At 51.6% G+C, this 16,573-nt stretch overlaps 1 protein-coding gene across 3 annotated transcripts in view; it reads left to right on the forward strand.

Moving 5' to 3' along the window:
* Positions 1-16,573, forward strand: part of CGN (cingulin) — a 2,193,661-nt gene that overhangs the window by 1,994,026 nt on the left and 183,062 nt on the right. The gene's annotated exons all lie outside the window — the stretch shown is intronic.

A 16,573-nucleotide genomic window follows, 5' to 3' on the forward strand; every position in this document is an offset into this window, starting at 1 on the left:
ACTGTCCTCTACCTAAGCCCCGCCTCTGGCAGCCATCTTCAGATTTTTACCGCACGTTCAAGTGTTGGGATCCTCGTGCTATTGCTCTCGAGCGTTAGTGCTATTTTTTCACGTTTTTTCTCAAAAACTTTGTTTTTTCGGTCAAAAAGAGCCTCAAGCTCCACCGACTCTTCATCGATCAACGGGGACCCGTGTCGGATTCGTCTACGCCCCTCAAGGGTGAAGATTTCGTCGAGCTATGCTTTTGGAGGACTCCAGAAGTTTCTCAGGCCCATCTCGGACATGGCCCAGGAGAAGGGAAGCTCGACGCCCGGAAAGCTGTTCAGGGTCAGCCCTGATTGCCAAATGCAGAATGTCTTTAAGGAGTACGAACACTCCTTTTGTCTTTACTGCCTACATGAGGACAAGACGCACGTGGAGAAGGACTGTGCGTTTTGCGGCAACATGTCGGAGCGGACCATGAAGGACCGCCATCAACGTCTCGCCAACTGGCTGGAAGAGAAGAGCCCGTCGGGCGAGAAGAAGAGGAAGAAATCCGAGCGGCCTTCTAAGACCTTTGAGGACGCCCCGGTGACGGGGGTCCAACACAAGGCCAAGCACCGCGAGTCCGCTGGCACCGGGAGCGCCGAACGTTCGGGCTCTACGGGCGCCAGGCAGGGCGCATCCTCCCCGGCACCATCAACCACGAGCCAACGCTCTGGTTTGGGTAAGAGGAAGGCCGAGCACCCGGCGAAGCTCCTGGAGAGGCCCCGGTCGAGCTCGAAGGCCCCATCGGAGGGGGAGCGAGGCAGTGTCCCCCCCCCCAAGGAGAAGGCGGTGAGCGCACCTAGGGTGGTGAAAGCCTTAATCCATCCGGCCAAGGCCTCTATCGAGACAGTCGCGGCAGCCCTGGCTCAGCCTGTGGAGGCTACACCAGTGGTGGCGACCTCGGGGCTCAGAGTATCCCTGCCACCGCGGAGGGAGTCCTCTTTTATGCCCATTGACAGGACCCCCGTGAAACCTCCGGCGGAGAAGAAAAAGGGGGGGCAGGAGGTCGTCGTGGATTCGGCCTCAACCTCTGAGGAAGAGCTGATCGAGGTCTTAAGCCACGGCGTTGGCGTGGAAGAAGACCAGCCCGTCGGGAGGGATCCCGACGCAGGAGACGACGATATCGTCGAGGGTGCCGACGGGGCCCCTGACCGCCCGTCGGACTCCCCTCAACCAGCGCCGCAAGACAACTCGGCGGCCATTTTGTTGGCTATACAGTCCTTATGCTCGGAGATAAGGACGAGACTGCCGTTACCACCAGCGGAGGAACCGCTCCCGTCGCGGGACCCGGAGCCAGGCCCTTCTGGGAGCCCTCCCCCTAAGAGAGGAAGGATTCACCCTCCACCTCCTTTTCAGCCGTCGCGCCCTGTTCAGCCCTCCTCCCCGTCCACGACTCGTGGGGATGATAAAGGGGACTGACACGGCCGCGACGGGTACGGACGATGAGGTTTACGACGAGGATCTGCCGTCGTCACCTCCCACCCGGGCTTCCCCGCCCGACGCGATTGGATCGTTTCACTCCATGATCGCCAGGGCATCCGAGCTCTTCCAGCTCTGCCCGGAGGAGGAGAAGAAGAAGGAAGGTTTCCTTTATCAACGGCGCGAGGCCAAGAGGAAGACGGTCCTCTCCGTGCCTCTACTGGACGATATTTGGGATGAGGGCCTCGCCCTCCTCAAGAACCCATCCACGACGCCGGCTAGAAGGGATCGGTACGAGAAGAAGTACCGGGTCCCGGACGCGGCCCCCTTGTGCCTCCGGGCACAGCTGACCCCGGACTCCGTCGTCTCCGCGGCGGCCAGGAAGAAAGCGGGGGGGGGGGGGGGGGGTGCGGCCTCCACATCGACTTCCCCGCCGGACGGCGAGGGAAAGAAATTGGATACGATGGGGCGCAGGGTCATCTCGTCTGCAGCGACGACGATTAAGGCGGCTAACGCCTTGGCTATCGTAGCCCGCTACGACAGGGAGCTGTGGTACAAACTGGCCCCCCTGCTGGACTTCCTACCGGACGACAAGAGGGCGGATGCCCTAGAGATCTTGCAGGAAGGTGAGGTGGCGTCGGACCACGCCATTACGATTGCGACGGACATCGCCGACACTGGATTTCGCCAGTTGGGCAACGGCGTGTGCCTTAGGCGGCGTGGATGGCTCAAGGCTACTGACTTCCGTCAAGACGTGCAGACCAGAGTCTTGGACATGCCGTTCGATGGAAACAACCTGTTTGGGAAAACAGTGGACGATTCCCTTCAAGCCATCAAAGCAGACACGGAGACGGCCCGAGCTCTCGGGGTTCTCCAGCAACGGCGGCCGCCCTTTCGGCGCGGCGGAGGCAAGGGCGCCTCCAAAGGTTCCGGCGGCGGATTTTCCACCTACCGTCAAGCGGCCAGTTCGTCGTCGCAGGAAGCTTACAGGGGATGAGGCAAGTCAGGCGGACCCCGCCGTCGTCGCCAAGGAGGTAAAGGCGGCAAAGCCTCGTCGAAGCAGGACTGAACCGGCCGTGGGGTCGGGCCCCCACCGAAGCACCCCGGTGGGAGGCCGGCTGGCGAGCTTCGTCAGCGTGTGGGAGTCCATCTCCACCGACCGTTGGGTGCTGGATGCCCTGGCCCAGGGCCACGCGCTCGAGTTTCAAAGAAGGTGCCCGCGCGTCCCCCCTGTGGCCAGGAAAGAACTTCACGTCCCTCAACTTCTCTTAGAGGTAAAGGGCGCCATCGAACTCGTCCCAAAGAGGCTGCGGGGCTCCGGAGTTTACTCAAGATACTTCCTCGTGAAGAAGAAGACGGGAGGATGGTGTCCCATCCTGGACCTACGACGACTGAACAAATTCATCAAGGCACAGAAGTTCCGGATGGTCACCCTCCAACACGTCCTGGGTCAGCTGAAGGAGGGCGATTTCCTGTCGTCGTTGGATTTGGAGGATGCCTACTTCCATATTCCCATCCTAAAGGGACACCGAAAGTTTCTCAGGTTCGTGGTCCAAGGGCGTCACTATCAGTTCAGAGCCCTTCCCTTCGGACTAAGGTCGGCACCCAGGGTGTTCACCAAGTGCCTCGCACCGGTGGCGGCGCAGCTGCGCCGAGAGGGGATCCACGTCTACCCCTACCTGGACGACTGGCTCATCCGAGCCAAGTCGAGGGAGCTCGCCGTGGAGCACACGGCAAGGACCGTCCAACTTCTCACAGACCTGGGATTCTCCGTAAACTACGCCAAGTCCCACCTGGTGCCCGCGCAAGACGCACTGTTTCTGGGAGCGAAGCTCGACACAGTGTGGCTTCTGGCCTCCCCGTCGGAGGAAAGGACGAGGGCCATTCTGGGCAAGGTGCAGCGGATGCTGGTTGCGGACGCGGCCAAAGTGAGGTCCATCAAGTCCCTCCTCGGAATGATGTCTTCTTGCATCTACCTCATCCCCCTGTGCAGGCTCCGGATGCGCCCGTTGCAGGAGTTCCTGGACGCGCACTGGATTCAGACGACGGGCCGCTTCGAGGAGAGGATCACACTCGACGAGAGTTTCCGACGAGCGATCCGGTGGTGGGGCACCCGCGCGCATCTGACGGCGGGCATGGACTTCCAGACCCCCGGCCACCAGGAGACAGTGACCACGGATGCCTCCCTGGAAGGGTGGGGAGCACACACCGAAAATCTCCACGTGAGAGGCCTTTGGCTCCCGACGGAGAAGTCCCTCCATATCAACGTCCTGGAGCTCCGTGCAGTATTTTGGGCCCTCAGGTCCTTCCTTCCGTCCCTCAAGGGCAAGGTGGTGAGGATCTTCACCGACAACACCACCACCATGTTCTACATCAGGAAAAAGGGCAGAACCAGTTCCCCAGCCCTGTCCAGGGAGGCCCAGGACCTGTGGCATTGGGCCGTCACCCAAGGGATGTTTCTGGTGCCGTTTCATCTGGCAGGGATAAAAAAACACCATTGCCGACTCACTCAGCAGGGAGCTGCGCTCGTGCCACGAGTGGGAACTACGACAGGATCTAATGGACCGCCTCTTCCGACGGTGGGGCACACCCCAGATCGATCTGTTCGCGACGGCGACGAACTCCAAGTGCCGGAGGTTCGCCAGCAGGTTTCCCCAGCCGAGGAGCATGGGCGATGCTTTCTCGTTCCCCTGGGAGGGCCTGTTCCTATACGCGTTCCCTCCATTGCCATTGCTGATCCGGCTCATCAACCAGCTCAAGAGGTCCCGGTGCAGGATGATCCTCGTCGCACCTGCGTGGCCGAGGCAGATATGGTTCCCGGACCTTCTGGATTTGTCAGGCTGCCAGTGGACGCGGATCTGCTCTCCAGGGAAGGAGGCGCCATCCTCCATCACGACCCGAAGTCGCTGAACTTGCAGGCCTGGCTCCTGCAGCGTTAGAGTTTGGAGGATACGACATACCGGCCGACTGCAGAGAGGTTCTTGCAAAGGCCAGGGCGTCCTCAACTCTTAAATGCTACGGACACAAATGGAAGAGGTTCTCTGTCTGGTGCCACGCACAGAAGATTAACCCTCTGCGGATTACGGCTCCCCAAGTACTGCCGTACCTACTGACGCTGGCCAAAGCTGGACTGGCGCACGCGTCCATCAAGATTCATCTTGCTGCGATCTCCCGATACACCAGAACTACGGGGCGGACGTCCTTGTGGTCTCATCGTCTGGTGAAAGAGTTCATGAAGGGACTGTTCAGATTGTTCCCGCTGGTGAAGGCTCCGGCCCCGGCGTGAGAGCTCAACGTGGTGCTGACCAAGCTCATGGGACCTCCGTTCGAGCCTCTGCACTCGGCCCCGTTGAAGTTCTTGCCGTGGAAAACAGCGTTTCTTGTGGCCATCACCTCCGCACAACGGGTGGGAGAGATCCAGGCCCTTTCCTGCAAGGCCCCGTACTTGACTTTTCACGACACGAGGGTAGTGCTCAGGACGCACCCCTCCTTCATGCCCAAGGTGCCGTCGGATTTCCACCTCAACGAACCCTTGGTGTTGCCTGTTTTCTTCCCGTCGCCTTCGTCGCCGGCTGTGAGGACTCTGCACTCGCTGGATGTGGCTAGAGCGCTGAAGTTCTACGTGGACCGCACGAAGGGTTTTCGGAAGACGTCACAACTCTTTGTGAACTTTGGACCTGTCAATCAGGAGAAGGCTCTCTCAAAGGCTTCCATTTCCAGATGGCTCTCCGGCTGTATCATGTACTGTCATCAGTTGGCAAACCGACCCCTGCCTGGCCGTCCGAGAGCCCATTCCAACAGAGCGATCGCAGCTACCACGGCGTTCCTATCTGGTGTGCCCTTGCTGGACATCTGCAGGGCTGCTACGTGGAGGTCGACGCACACCTTCACGAAATTCTACTGCGTCGATCGGGATTCCAGGGAGGAGTCCAGGGTCGGCCAAGCAGTGCTGCGCAACCTGTTCGCCTAAGGTGAGCCTGGTGAGGAGTTAAGATTTGCTTAATGTTGAGTTTGATGTAATGCTTAATGTTGAGCCTTTGCCACCTCCCGTGGTTGTGCATGTGCGTACTGCTATGTATTCTTTATTCATGAGCATGTGAATCCATGCCAGACCCCATGTTGGAGAAGGAACAAGTTACTTACCTGTAACTGTTGTTCTCCAGCATGGGTCTGGCATGGATTCACATGCGAACCCTCCCGCCTACCCCTCTGCGGCTCTTCACTTGGTCATACTGCCACTTCACGTGCTACCAAATCTGAAGATGGCTGCCAGAGGCGGGGCTTAGGTAGAGGGCAGTCATTGGCTGTGGTCAGTATGACGCAGAGATCAGTGATTGGTTACTACTACGAAAGACAGATCAGAAACGAAACAGATACTGTTTTTTTCTTTACCGAGGATTCCCAGCCTGACGACGGGGAATATTCATGAGCATGTGAATCCATGCCAGACCCATGCTGGAGAACAACAGTTACAGGTAAGTAACTTGTTCCATCTGAGGACTGCACAGTCTGCCTTAGATAAACATTTTTTTAAAAAAAAACGTATTATTATTTTGTTAACACTCCAAACATTACAAACATTGAGGACTTCCACATTTAAGCTTCACATCATCATATTTACATGTTGAACGTTTCGGTCCTCCCCCCTCCCGCCCCCTTAACTCGAGCCCCTGCTTCCATGTCACGGTCTTACTTATCTCCAGGCGTGTCAATTATCTCTCCTGTGTTATCTTCACTATGGGCAGCCTGGGGAGGGTCCCACCATCGAGGCCACCAGTTGTCTCCAAGCTATCAGGGGTCTCGCTTCCTCCCCCCCACCCCCTGCTGATTGCTTCGTACCAAGCTGCCATTTCTGCATCTGCCCACTTCATGAGGTCTGCCCACCACATCTCAATTCTATGTGGTTGGGCTGCCTTCCAGCACATTGCAATTCTCCGTTTGGCCAGGATGTAGGCCAGGCCTTTCATCTTACTGATGTGCTTCAGGCTGCGTGGTCTGGCACCCCCAGCATGCATGCCCAAACTGACTCCACCTCCAGTGTGATCCCTTTTTCTGCTAGGCTATCTTCACCTCTGTCCAGAATCTACCCACCTCCGGGCAAGCCCAAAACATGTGTAGCATCCCAGCTTCCACCTCCCCGCACCTTGGGCATTTCCGTGCCACCGAGCCTCCAAACCTGGCGATTTTTATGGGGGTCATTGTTAGGCAGAAACCTGTGCAGTTCCCTTAGGGACCACTGCAAAAAGTTTGACTACAGGTGTTGGCAGTAAACCCAATTGGTAGCAGTCTGTACCTCCCAGATTTACCTGGTAGCTGTGACTGAGCAGTCAGACTTCTCTCAAGAAGAGTTAGGCAGTATATAGAGTATACACATTAGGTACAAAAATACAGTAGCTCAAGCAAACACTGACCAGAGCTTGGGTATAAAAGTATAGAATTATTTATTTAAAAACACACTTGTAAAAATACACTGGCGCTAACATGTCAAGCAAGTTCAAACACAGTCACTAGAAATATATACACCTCCCTCATTAATTATTCGACAAGTCTTAGGAAAAGAGCACCACTTATTATCAATACAGGGGTGAGCGCTTAACCAAGATGGCACTCCAATAATTATTTAAAAAAGGGCAGAATTAGGAAAGCACACAATACCAACACTTTTAAAAGAACCACAGCAAGCCAGGAAAAGCAGAATCTTCTGTAGAGCAAGAAAGTTCATAGGCCATGCCCGCTCTTGGAGAGAGCAAGGCAGAATGTGCCCAAGATCACACAGTTGAAGTACACTTTAAAAGTCTTTGCAGATAGTTCAAAAGGAGTTGGATCAGTTCAGAAAAGTTAGTTAACAGGTCCCAGGCCACCCCAGGATAGAGAGTCAAGGATTTACGGGACACCTTGAACAGTCTGTTGCAAGGGAGACCAGGCGGGACACAGTACCTGAAATGGTGAGAAAGCTCCAGCGGGGGCAGTTGTTCCTGGCAGCGGGTGCAAGTCGGTGCTTCGTCCAGGGGAAGAGGAGGTCTCAACGTGGAGGAAAGCTAGAGGTCGTTGCACTGCCAGGGAAGAAACCAGCCGCAGAGTTTCTCGGTTAAAAGGTACTACCCTTTTATTTGCGGTAGTGGTGAAGCGTGGCTATCCGGCCGCCGGGGTGCTTGGCACGGGCGATTCGACCACGAGACGATCCAGGAAGGCGAAAAGAGGTCGAACTGGTTAACCCCACCAGTTCAAAGGAAGAAGACTCTCCAGGATGAAGATCTTCTCTGTCGTCGGGAAGTGGTGAGGCGGTGCAGCAGGGCTCCACCGGTGGTGTTGTTGCAGGTCGGCTCAGCTTCTCCCTCTTCGGATTCTTTAGGTCCTGTGGCGACTTCTGAAGTTCCAGTCCCCAAAGCCCTGTTTTATGCAGAAAACCCCCATTCACCAGTCCTAACTGTCACTCAAACATGCTAAGTGGTGAGCCGGGCGGCTCACCACTGGGCCAATCACACAAGAGGTGTCTATCCCTCCCCATACCCCCCCGCCACCCCCACACACAACTTGTAGACCCAGACAGAGTGGCACGACTTTTGGAGGCTTCTGTGCAGAAGCCCGCCAAAAGTGGAACAAAGGGCTCGACTTGGGTTGGAGTTACAGAGGCGAACACAAACACCATTTTAAAATCGAGTCCTGGCAAAAAGACCCAACCGGGGAATAAATATTAAATAAATCGGTGGTATCTTTAACATTCCACCAAAAAAGTGGTGTGTTTAAAATGCATGGGAAAATCCCATAGGAAATATTCTGGTGGAATATTTTGCGTGGTAACCACTGCCACCAGCCAGAAACTCGACGAGGGGGAGGCTGCATAGTGCCCTCTCGAAAAACAGACCCAGGGGCAATCTAATTACCCCTACCAGTACTTCCACAATATGATGGTTTGTACTGGTTCTGTTCACAATTTAAGACTAGTAAAGTCAATGGTGACTTTACATGCCCTGGGAGACAGTAGTCGGTCCCAGGGTATGGAGTCTATGTTTGGGGGTCACTATGACACCCCTGTGTTACTGCACTGAGGGTGCTGTGTAACACACTTCCCAAAAACACATGAAACCCTATGGAGTAAAAGACCCCATAGCCCATAAAACACATTACAAAGTCAAAGGACATTCTCAAATCATGTCTAAGAGTGGGAGAAATAGAGTCTCACTCTTAGCAGGAGAAAAAAATAAACTCCAAAAATCCAGCAAAGCTGCTGGGGGACTCACTAGGTTTGGGAAATTAGCCTTAACAGAGAATTCTCCCTAACGGTCAATTATGCCCTATGAGTAACATATAACTGAATCTGCTGTAACCTCGCGTTTCGGGACACCTTCTTATGATACTTTTGAGCTCTATCACATTGTCCATCCAACATGAGTTCTCCCACCTCCTCCTCCCAATCTCGCCTCAGTTGGAGCAGCTCCTTGCCCACCCTAGTCCCCAGTAACTCATATAAATGAGATATTACGTGCCCACCCTCCGAAATATCATACATCGTCTCAATGGCCGCATCAGGTTGTTCCACTAGCACTGCCTCAGGCCACCTCTCTCGCACCCATCTAATAATTCTAGTATAAGTAATATGTTGGCCCTTGTGCACCCCGGTGTCCTCCATTAATTTCGGAAAGTCTAGTGCCTCCCCCTCCTGCCATATATCTCCGAGGGTCACCAGGCCCATCGGTTCCCAGTATCTACGGATCCCTTTTATCATTTGTGAGTCCTCCCCACATAGCGCCACTAACGGCACCTGCAGGGAGAATGGGATTGGGTTTCCCACTAATTGCCATGCTTTGCTCCATATTGCCCAGCACCAGCAGTCTCGCCATTTCTAGCACCTTTGATTTACGCAACCACACCGTCTCTCTAAGAAAGAAAGGGGTGGTGTCCCTGTACAATAGCCTGGCTTCAGCCATGTCTTCCCTTAGATAAACATGCTTACAGAGGGGCTGGCATAAGCCAGCCCTGCAGTCACACACCCAGCAGACACACAAAGGTGTTGACGTCCAACCAATCAGGCTGGGCTGAACAAAATGGCAAACACTCAAGTCCACTCACAAAAGATGCTTAAGGGGCTTGTCTGGGGCAGAAAACCAGGTTTGGTCCATTTAAACTTCTTTAGAGGATGCCAGGACTGAGCTCAGAGTGAGCCCACATCAGCACAGTCTCCATTGTAGGCCTTCCCCGTGATCCAGACGAGTGATGGCCCAAAACAAAATGGCCAAAATGGCATTGTGCCAGTTGATGCACCCAAAGGCGCCTTGAGAACGTGAAGCAAAACTATTCACCTTTCTCCAAGGAGAGATGGTATAAGCGGACCCGCTGAATGTCACGGACCGCAGCACCAAGGAATGGTCTCCTGCCCGGAATGACAAAAAGAAAAAGAAGCCCTGCAAGAGATCATGGTCGCCTGGCGGTTTTCCATGGCATCTCTCGTCTTCGTATTCGTAGAAGAGAAGCCACCACTCCAAGGAAGGCCAAGAGGAAGAGGCACTGCAGGTACCTTTTTATTCAACCAAGTCCTCGTCACTGGAGGAATGGGAGTCTTTCCGTTTGAAGATGCTTGACATCTTCGCCAAGGCCCCAGCGCCGTTGGCTCCGGCCCCTTTACCTGCGGCCGCAGCACCATCAAATTTGACCCAGACGGCTCGGGCCAAGCTGACAAATCCCACCGTGCTTGGAAGTCTAAAAGATTGTGAGGAAAGAGCACACTGTTCCATCCTTGGATGTCCCTCCCTCCCTTGCTCCCCGCATATGGTCCTGGACCAATGGTGCAGTTGGCACTGGATTCGTTAGAGTTCCTTCCGCTCCCAAGAAGGGCATATATGTCACATTTGGAGGACATTTATGACGAGGAGGGTGATGTCCCTTTCGGACTGGTGTTCTTCCAGCCCAGGGCGGTGTGAGTCTTCCCAGAGGAGTTTTACAGGCAGGGAACAGGGTGACTTGGTGGACCTAGCAGCCGACTTGTAAGAGGCAAGTGACCTGCACACCTTGCCAGAGGACGACAGAATGCCAGCTGCCAGCCCTGGCTTTTTCAGCGCTGATGGCAATGGTGGTCGACACCCTTTGGCTGTTGGCCCCCTCGCAGCCTATAGTGCATTATGACCTGTGCAACATTTTGGGTAAGTGTCCTAAGAAGGAAACCTTACTGCCTTTCAATCAGGCGCTGAAGGGGCTGTGGTGGAACTGAAGCATGGGCCGGCCCGTTTGGACTCCTTATTGCCCTCTGCTCACGCTTCTCCAGAGAGTTTGTTGGTGAAGGCCAATAGGGCGAACCGCAAGACCACCTAATATTCGGCATTGCCCCCAAGAGAGCAAGTAGTTGGTTTGCTTGGGGCAGGAAGATTTTCGGCTCCTCTAGCCTAGGTCTCCAGTGCGTCAACACCTCTTGTACTCTGGCCAAATTCTCCTTTAACTGAGGTGGTGAAAAACATCCCAGAAGAGGAGATGCGGGACAGCTTTCAGGATAATATTAAAGATGGCAAGATGGCCTCCTGTCAAATCTTGAAGTCTGGCATGGACATCTCAGACTGTGTTGCTAGTACGATGGCTACCAGCACTGTCTTGAGGTGGTGTTCTTGGCTGGGGACATCAGGGTTTGCCACTGACGTTCAGCAGAAGCTCCTAGACATGCTGTTTGATGGCATGAGCTTGGTCGACACCAATGCTGATGAATCGCTCCAGTAGTTCCAAGAGTCTAAGGCGTTAGCCAAGCTGTTGGATGTTTGCCTGAAAGGCTGGTGTGCTCACCTAAAAGATCTGATGATGAGCAAACTGTTGTCCCCATAGGAGTGCCTGGAACACATCAACTTGCTGGAGCTAATGGCGATCAGGCTGGCTGTGGTTGCTCTCCTCCCCTCTGTAAAGCGGCAAGACTGTACTGGTCATGAGGGGTGGCATGGGCTCCTTGCCGCTGTGCAGAGAAGCAATGTGATTATGGTTTTGGGCTCTGGAGAACAGGGCTCCTCTAATGCAGCCCAGCTGGCCAGCAAGGAGACCACTATGGATGCACTGAGCAGTCTTCAACATCCCATCAGTGGAAGCTCTGCAAGGAAGTTCTGGCAGAGGTTTTCTCCGCCTGGGGTACTCCCAAGATGGACGTCTTCGCTTCCATTGTTAACAGGATGTGCATGTGGCTCTGCTCCAGAAAATGTCATAGTCAGGGAGCTCTAGGGGACACCTTGAAGGTCACATCCGACTTTAACCTGCTGTATGCATTCCCAGTGATCCCCGTCGTCCCGCTTGTTCTCAGGTGACTGTGCTTGTTCGGTGCCACAATTATCTTGATAGCTTCAGACTGTAGCCAGATAACTTGGTACCCAGATTTTCTGGGCATGGCCATCTGCCATTCCTGGCATCTTCCGCTAGATGGACCTCCTGTCCCACTCAGAGGGCAGGGTCCTGCACCTGAACCTCCACAGCCTGAACCTTTATGCTTGGGTGCTGAAAAGCTGAGACATAGGGAGTGGGACTTGTCAGATGATGTTCTGGACGTACTCCTATCTAGTAAAAGACGTGCCGCCAAGTCCATATATGCTTGCAGGTTGCAGAAGTTTTAGGCTTTGTGCTGGGAGAGGGATCTGAGCCCTTTTATTTGCTCAACTTCCTCTGAGTTAGAATTTCTTGCGTCTTTGGGCCAGACAGGCCTACATATGGATACATTGAAGGGGTATCTTGCAGCCATTTCAGTCATCAAGAGGACGTGGGCAGGGCTCCTTTTTCACAAACCCCTCAGTTATTCAGTCCAATTTGTTTCTCCCCACGCCAATTTGGTGTTCCGGTGTGAGACTTAAATTTAGTGTTGACATTTATAATAGGTGCTCCGTTTGAGCCCCTGCATTCTTGTTTTTTAAGGCTGCTCATCCTTAAGGTGATTTTTCCAGTTGCCACCACTTCCGCTAGACAGGTGAGTGAGCTGCAGGCTGTGCCCGTTAATCCTGCCTACTTGGTTTTCTCCAAGGAGGAGGCGACGTTGGGAGTTCAGAAGGTGGTCTGATTTCCATCTCTCTCAAAAATCCATCCACCCTTCTTCTTTCCTCCGCCTCACTCATCCAAAGCCTAGGAATGGTTCCATTGGTTAGATCTGGTGTGGGCCCTCAAGTTCCAAGTCTCTCGACCATGGTAAAACAGGACTGATGACCAGCTGTTCGTTGGTTACGCGGGTGCCTGAGCAGGTAGGAATGTTACAAAACAGACCCTGACTCGATGGATCTTTATCTGCATCTCGGATTTCTACGATCTGGCCAGTAAAGTCCCTGAGGGTCTCAGGGCTCACTGCACGAGAGGGTTGGCTGCCACCTTTGCTCTGCATTGTGGATTTCCTGTTCTGGATATTATCCAAGCAGCCAGGTGGGCTTCCTTGCACATGTTTGCTGAGAATAGATGCTTGGATTCTATGTCCGGTCAGGACACTCGTTTCAACAGGGCTATTCTTAAGAGTTTTCTGGTTTAGTTGATGTCCTTGCTACCCTCCTTCCAGGTTATATTGTACTGCTTTGGGAGCTTATCATAGAAGAGGAATCCGTGGAAGGAAGGAGCCCAATAAATAGTCTACCTCTAGACTAATGTTCTTTCTGATGGAAGGTCCTCCCATGGATTCCTCATCACCCTATTTAACTGCCCCCCTTGGAGAAGCTAGTATATCTTATTTATTTCTAATTCTTGTAAAGCGCTACATGCCCATAGGCCTCAGAACGCTACACAAAAACAAACATAACCTAATAAACATAATAAGTAAAGAAATGCACATAAGCAACAAAAAACATCAGGAGGTCTAAAAAAACAGCAGACATATACAGAAAACTGAGACTCACACTATGGGTCTTAAGGTTGATGAACCCATTGGCAGGTATTTACACAGGCTTAAAAACCCTGGAAGGTTACTGGTTCCACAGCTTGCTTACAACACAATCCCTAGTCTTCACAGTACACCAGTCATCAATTTTTACTCTGCCTAGAAACTTAAGATCAGCGCTTCTAACTACATCAGGGCCAGTTCTTAGGTGGAGCCATGCCAGTTCTTTATTTCGTAAGGCCTCCCTTGGTTCTCTCTCACAGGGAACATCCACATTAGTAATAATAAAGTTCTTATGGTCAGTGACCAGGTCTCTAGTTAGGCCATCATTAGGCGTAGGCATTTGAGATTTTCTTGAGCGTAAAGTTCGAAGATTAGCTTGTTTGGGAGCAATGTCCACAGACCCAGGCATCCCAGCCCAGGCACGCCTTTACAATCCTGGTGGGAGCTAGAGAGACCGTGTTGACCGAATGTGAGAAATCAGTTGTAGGAAGGGCAGTCGAAGCAGAAACATTCAAGGCAAGAACAGATTTCAATAACAGCGTTTCAGAGCAGTTCAGGCATGTGGACAGATCAGATTGACAGAAACCATCCACTTTGTTAGGAGCCACATGTGCTACAAGCGATGTCTGGGGATCAGGAAGACCAGGGTTTCCTAGTTTGAAATAAGTGGTGGCTTGTAGTCAATTTCTGTACATGGTCAATCCAAGCCAAAAGGTCATTAGAGTTGGCACAATTGTTAAGTTCAGTAGAAATATTGATTTGGAAAAGCTTTCATGGCTCAGATGAGGAGTTCTTCAGAATTAGTAGGCGAGCTGTCTTTATCCAGAGAGTTTATTCCAGCAGATGATGTCGAGGAAACACAACACCTTTCGTAATATTTGACCGGAGAAGAGATCCCCGGCCCAAACACCATGGCTCTATGAGGTGAGCTACTGAGATCAAAGAGTTGCACCGAGTGGGAATCGGTAGAAGATGCGGGCAACGCAGCTGAATCCTGAACAGGGGCCTTGGTAGGGCCCGATGGTTGGTACGTTAGTTTGTCGTCCCTGCCTCCTATGCAAGCTGGAAGCAAGTACCTCGGCTATGCGGTTTTTGGTGGGCGCCAGTGACATTTCCAAAGACTTAAGTCACGGCGCCATGTTTAGTCAACCTCAGAACATATGAGGCCTGAGACCCTGGGTTTTTGGGCTTGTATGGAGAAGGGTCGGACACAATGAGAATTAAATATGTGGGCGTTGGTCACTCTAAAAAAGAACACAAACGTGCATCAATGGATCTCATAAGTGTACCTGAGAGGCTTACCCCCTGCACCCCTTCAGCCGTAGCCGCCAGCTGCAAGGACCGTAGAGGCTTCAGGTGGATACTTCAGGGTGTTTTGAAGGTTAACACAGCAGACCACAGCTTTAGAGCCTGCTCGCACTGGCACCTGTTCGACAAAAAAATGGTAGGCATTTAGCAAGTGCTGCAGCCGCAACAGGAGACCGTCAACGCCAGTCCCAGCAGCCTGAAAGTTAGAAGAAGGGACCTACTGACGGGCCGAAAGGAACATCAGGCCGCACTGCAGCATAGCAGCAGCCTGCGACGTATCTCAGATGATGGATGGGACAAGGCTGATGCAGATGTTGTGCATTTTCTTGGTTCTGCAGTGCTAGCAGAAAAGGGTGAAACTCAGGTCATGTGGCAGGTCGCCTCTATATGTACTGGCCGGATCTATGTAATGTTTTCGAAAAATGTTTTATCGAAAACATTTGTAACAAAACTTAAACACCGAAAAATACATAATTTATTAGTATTTTTTATTTGGGTGTTTCCCCCCGCAACCTTGTTTCCCCATGTCAATAACCCTATCCCAAACCCCTCCCTGCCCATTTTACTCCCTTACTATATATATATATATATATATATATATATATATTTTAATTCAGTGTTTTTCTGTATTTATGCTTAGTTGAAAATGGTTTTTCGATATATTCTATTTTAAAATATCACTGGATATCATACTGGCCCAGATGTCTTATCCAGCATGGGGTGCGTATAGGCGTCGGTCGGAACAAACGCAGAGTGCACTGCGCCTCCCTGGCAGCAGCAGCAGAAGAAGTTTCCGAAGAGCAGATGTCACTGGCAGATAGATATCCTAAATGAGAATTCTGTGGGATGAACGTCCATCTGAAAGAACATTTCTGAGAATTAACTAATTTGTTCTTTTGCCTATCAATGTCTTAGAAAATGTTGCAGCCAAACCTTTGCTTCGGAATTACTTATGACGAGAAAGATTTCTTAAATGAAACCAGTCTCCTTACAGGTGGTGTGGGCCTAATCTTCGCTCCTTTCCTTGGTCAGCTTCCCAAAGAGGTGACTCTAAAGCATAAAATGCTATCCTTATCTAAGAGGAATACTGCGTATTCTCCTATGCTCCCTAGGTCTGAGTCTATGACTCTTCCCTCTCTTAAAAGAGTGGAAGATGGGTTTTTTACCGGGCCTGAGGTCTCCTTGTTGGAGATCCCTCTTGATTATTTCTATCAACAATCCCATTGAAGGTTTTATATAGGTAATACTTCCCAAGTCTTTTTGGTGATCCCTTTTCCTGGAAAAAAGAAAATCCCCCTTGTACACCATCAATGTCTTTCCACATCCAGAGTCAAGTCTGGAAAGTTGGGAACAAACCATGAGTTTTTTTTCTGGCACGCTGGTATACCAGGAAAGGGAAAAATAGTGGTTAGTCCTGGCAGGCGAGTAGACCAGGAAGAAGAGAAGTTGAAGTACTTTATTTTAAAAAATCTTATTGCATATGGTTTGTACAAAACCTTTACAAAATGCATAAAACAGATGTGAATTAAAATTGTTACATAAAGATGAGTTTTTACATCCGATATCTTAAAAATCTACATATTAAAAAAAATAGTTCTTAAAAACATATCTTATAAACCACAATTCCGTCTGATGCTTTGTGCACAATAACAGTTGTGCAAATCAGTGGAAAGCCTAGACTTGTGTCACAGCACAGAAGTTTAGTACAGCAATACAAATCGAACGCGCACCACCAAAGATGAGTAATGATGGCATCACGGCTAGATGTTCACCTTTGACATAGGTTCTTTGTTTATAACATTCAAAAAGCAAGTGACCGAGACTATCAAGGAAACATTTTCACCCCACATGCATCTCAACTAAAGAAAATTTCTCAAATAACTTGTATCACTGATAATATTTTCCCAAGAAATGTAGTTCTGTCGGAATCAAAATAAGAACATGTTGTGACGAGATGTTTCAAGGTTTCAGTTTGGTTAACGCGGTTGTTTCACAGACTCTCGTTTA

This window comes from Ambystoma mexicanum, chromosome 1p (genome assembly GCF_040938575.1).
Source record: "Ambystoma mexicanum isolate Mex_15411 chromosome 1p, UKY_AmexF1_1, whole genome shotgun sequence".
NCBI lineage: Eukaryota > Metazoa > Chordata > Amphibia > Caudata > Ambystomatidae > Ambystoma > Ambystoma mexicanum.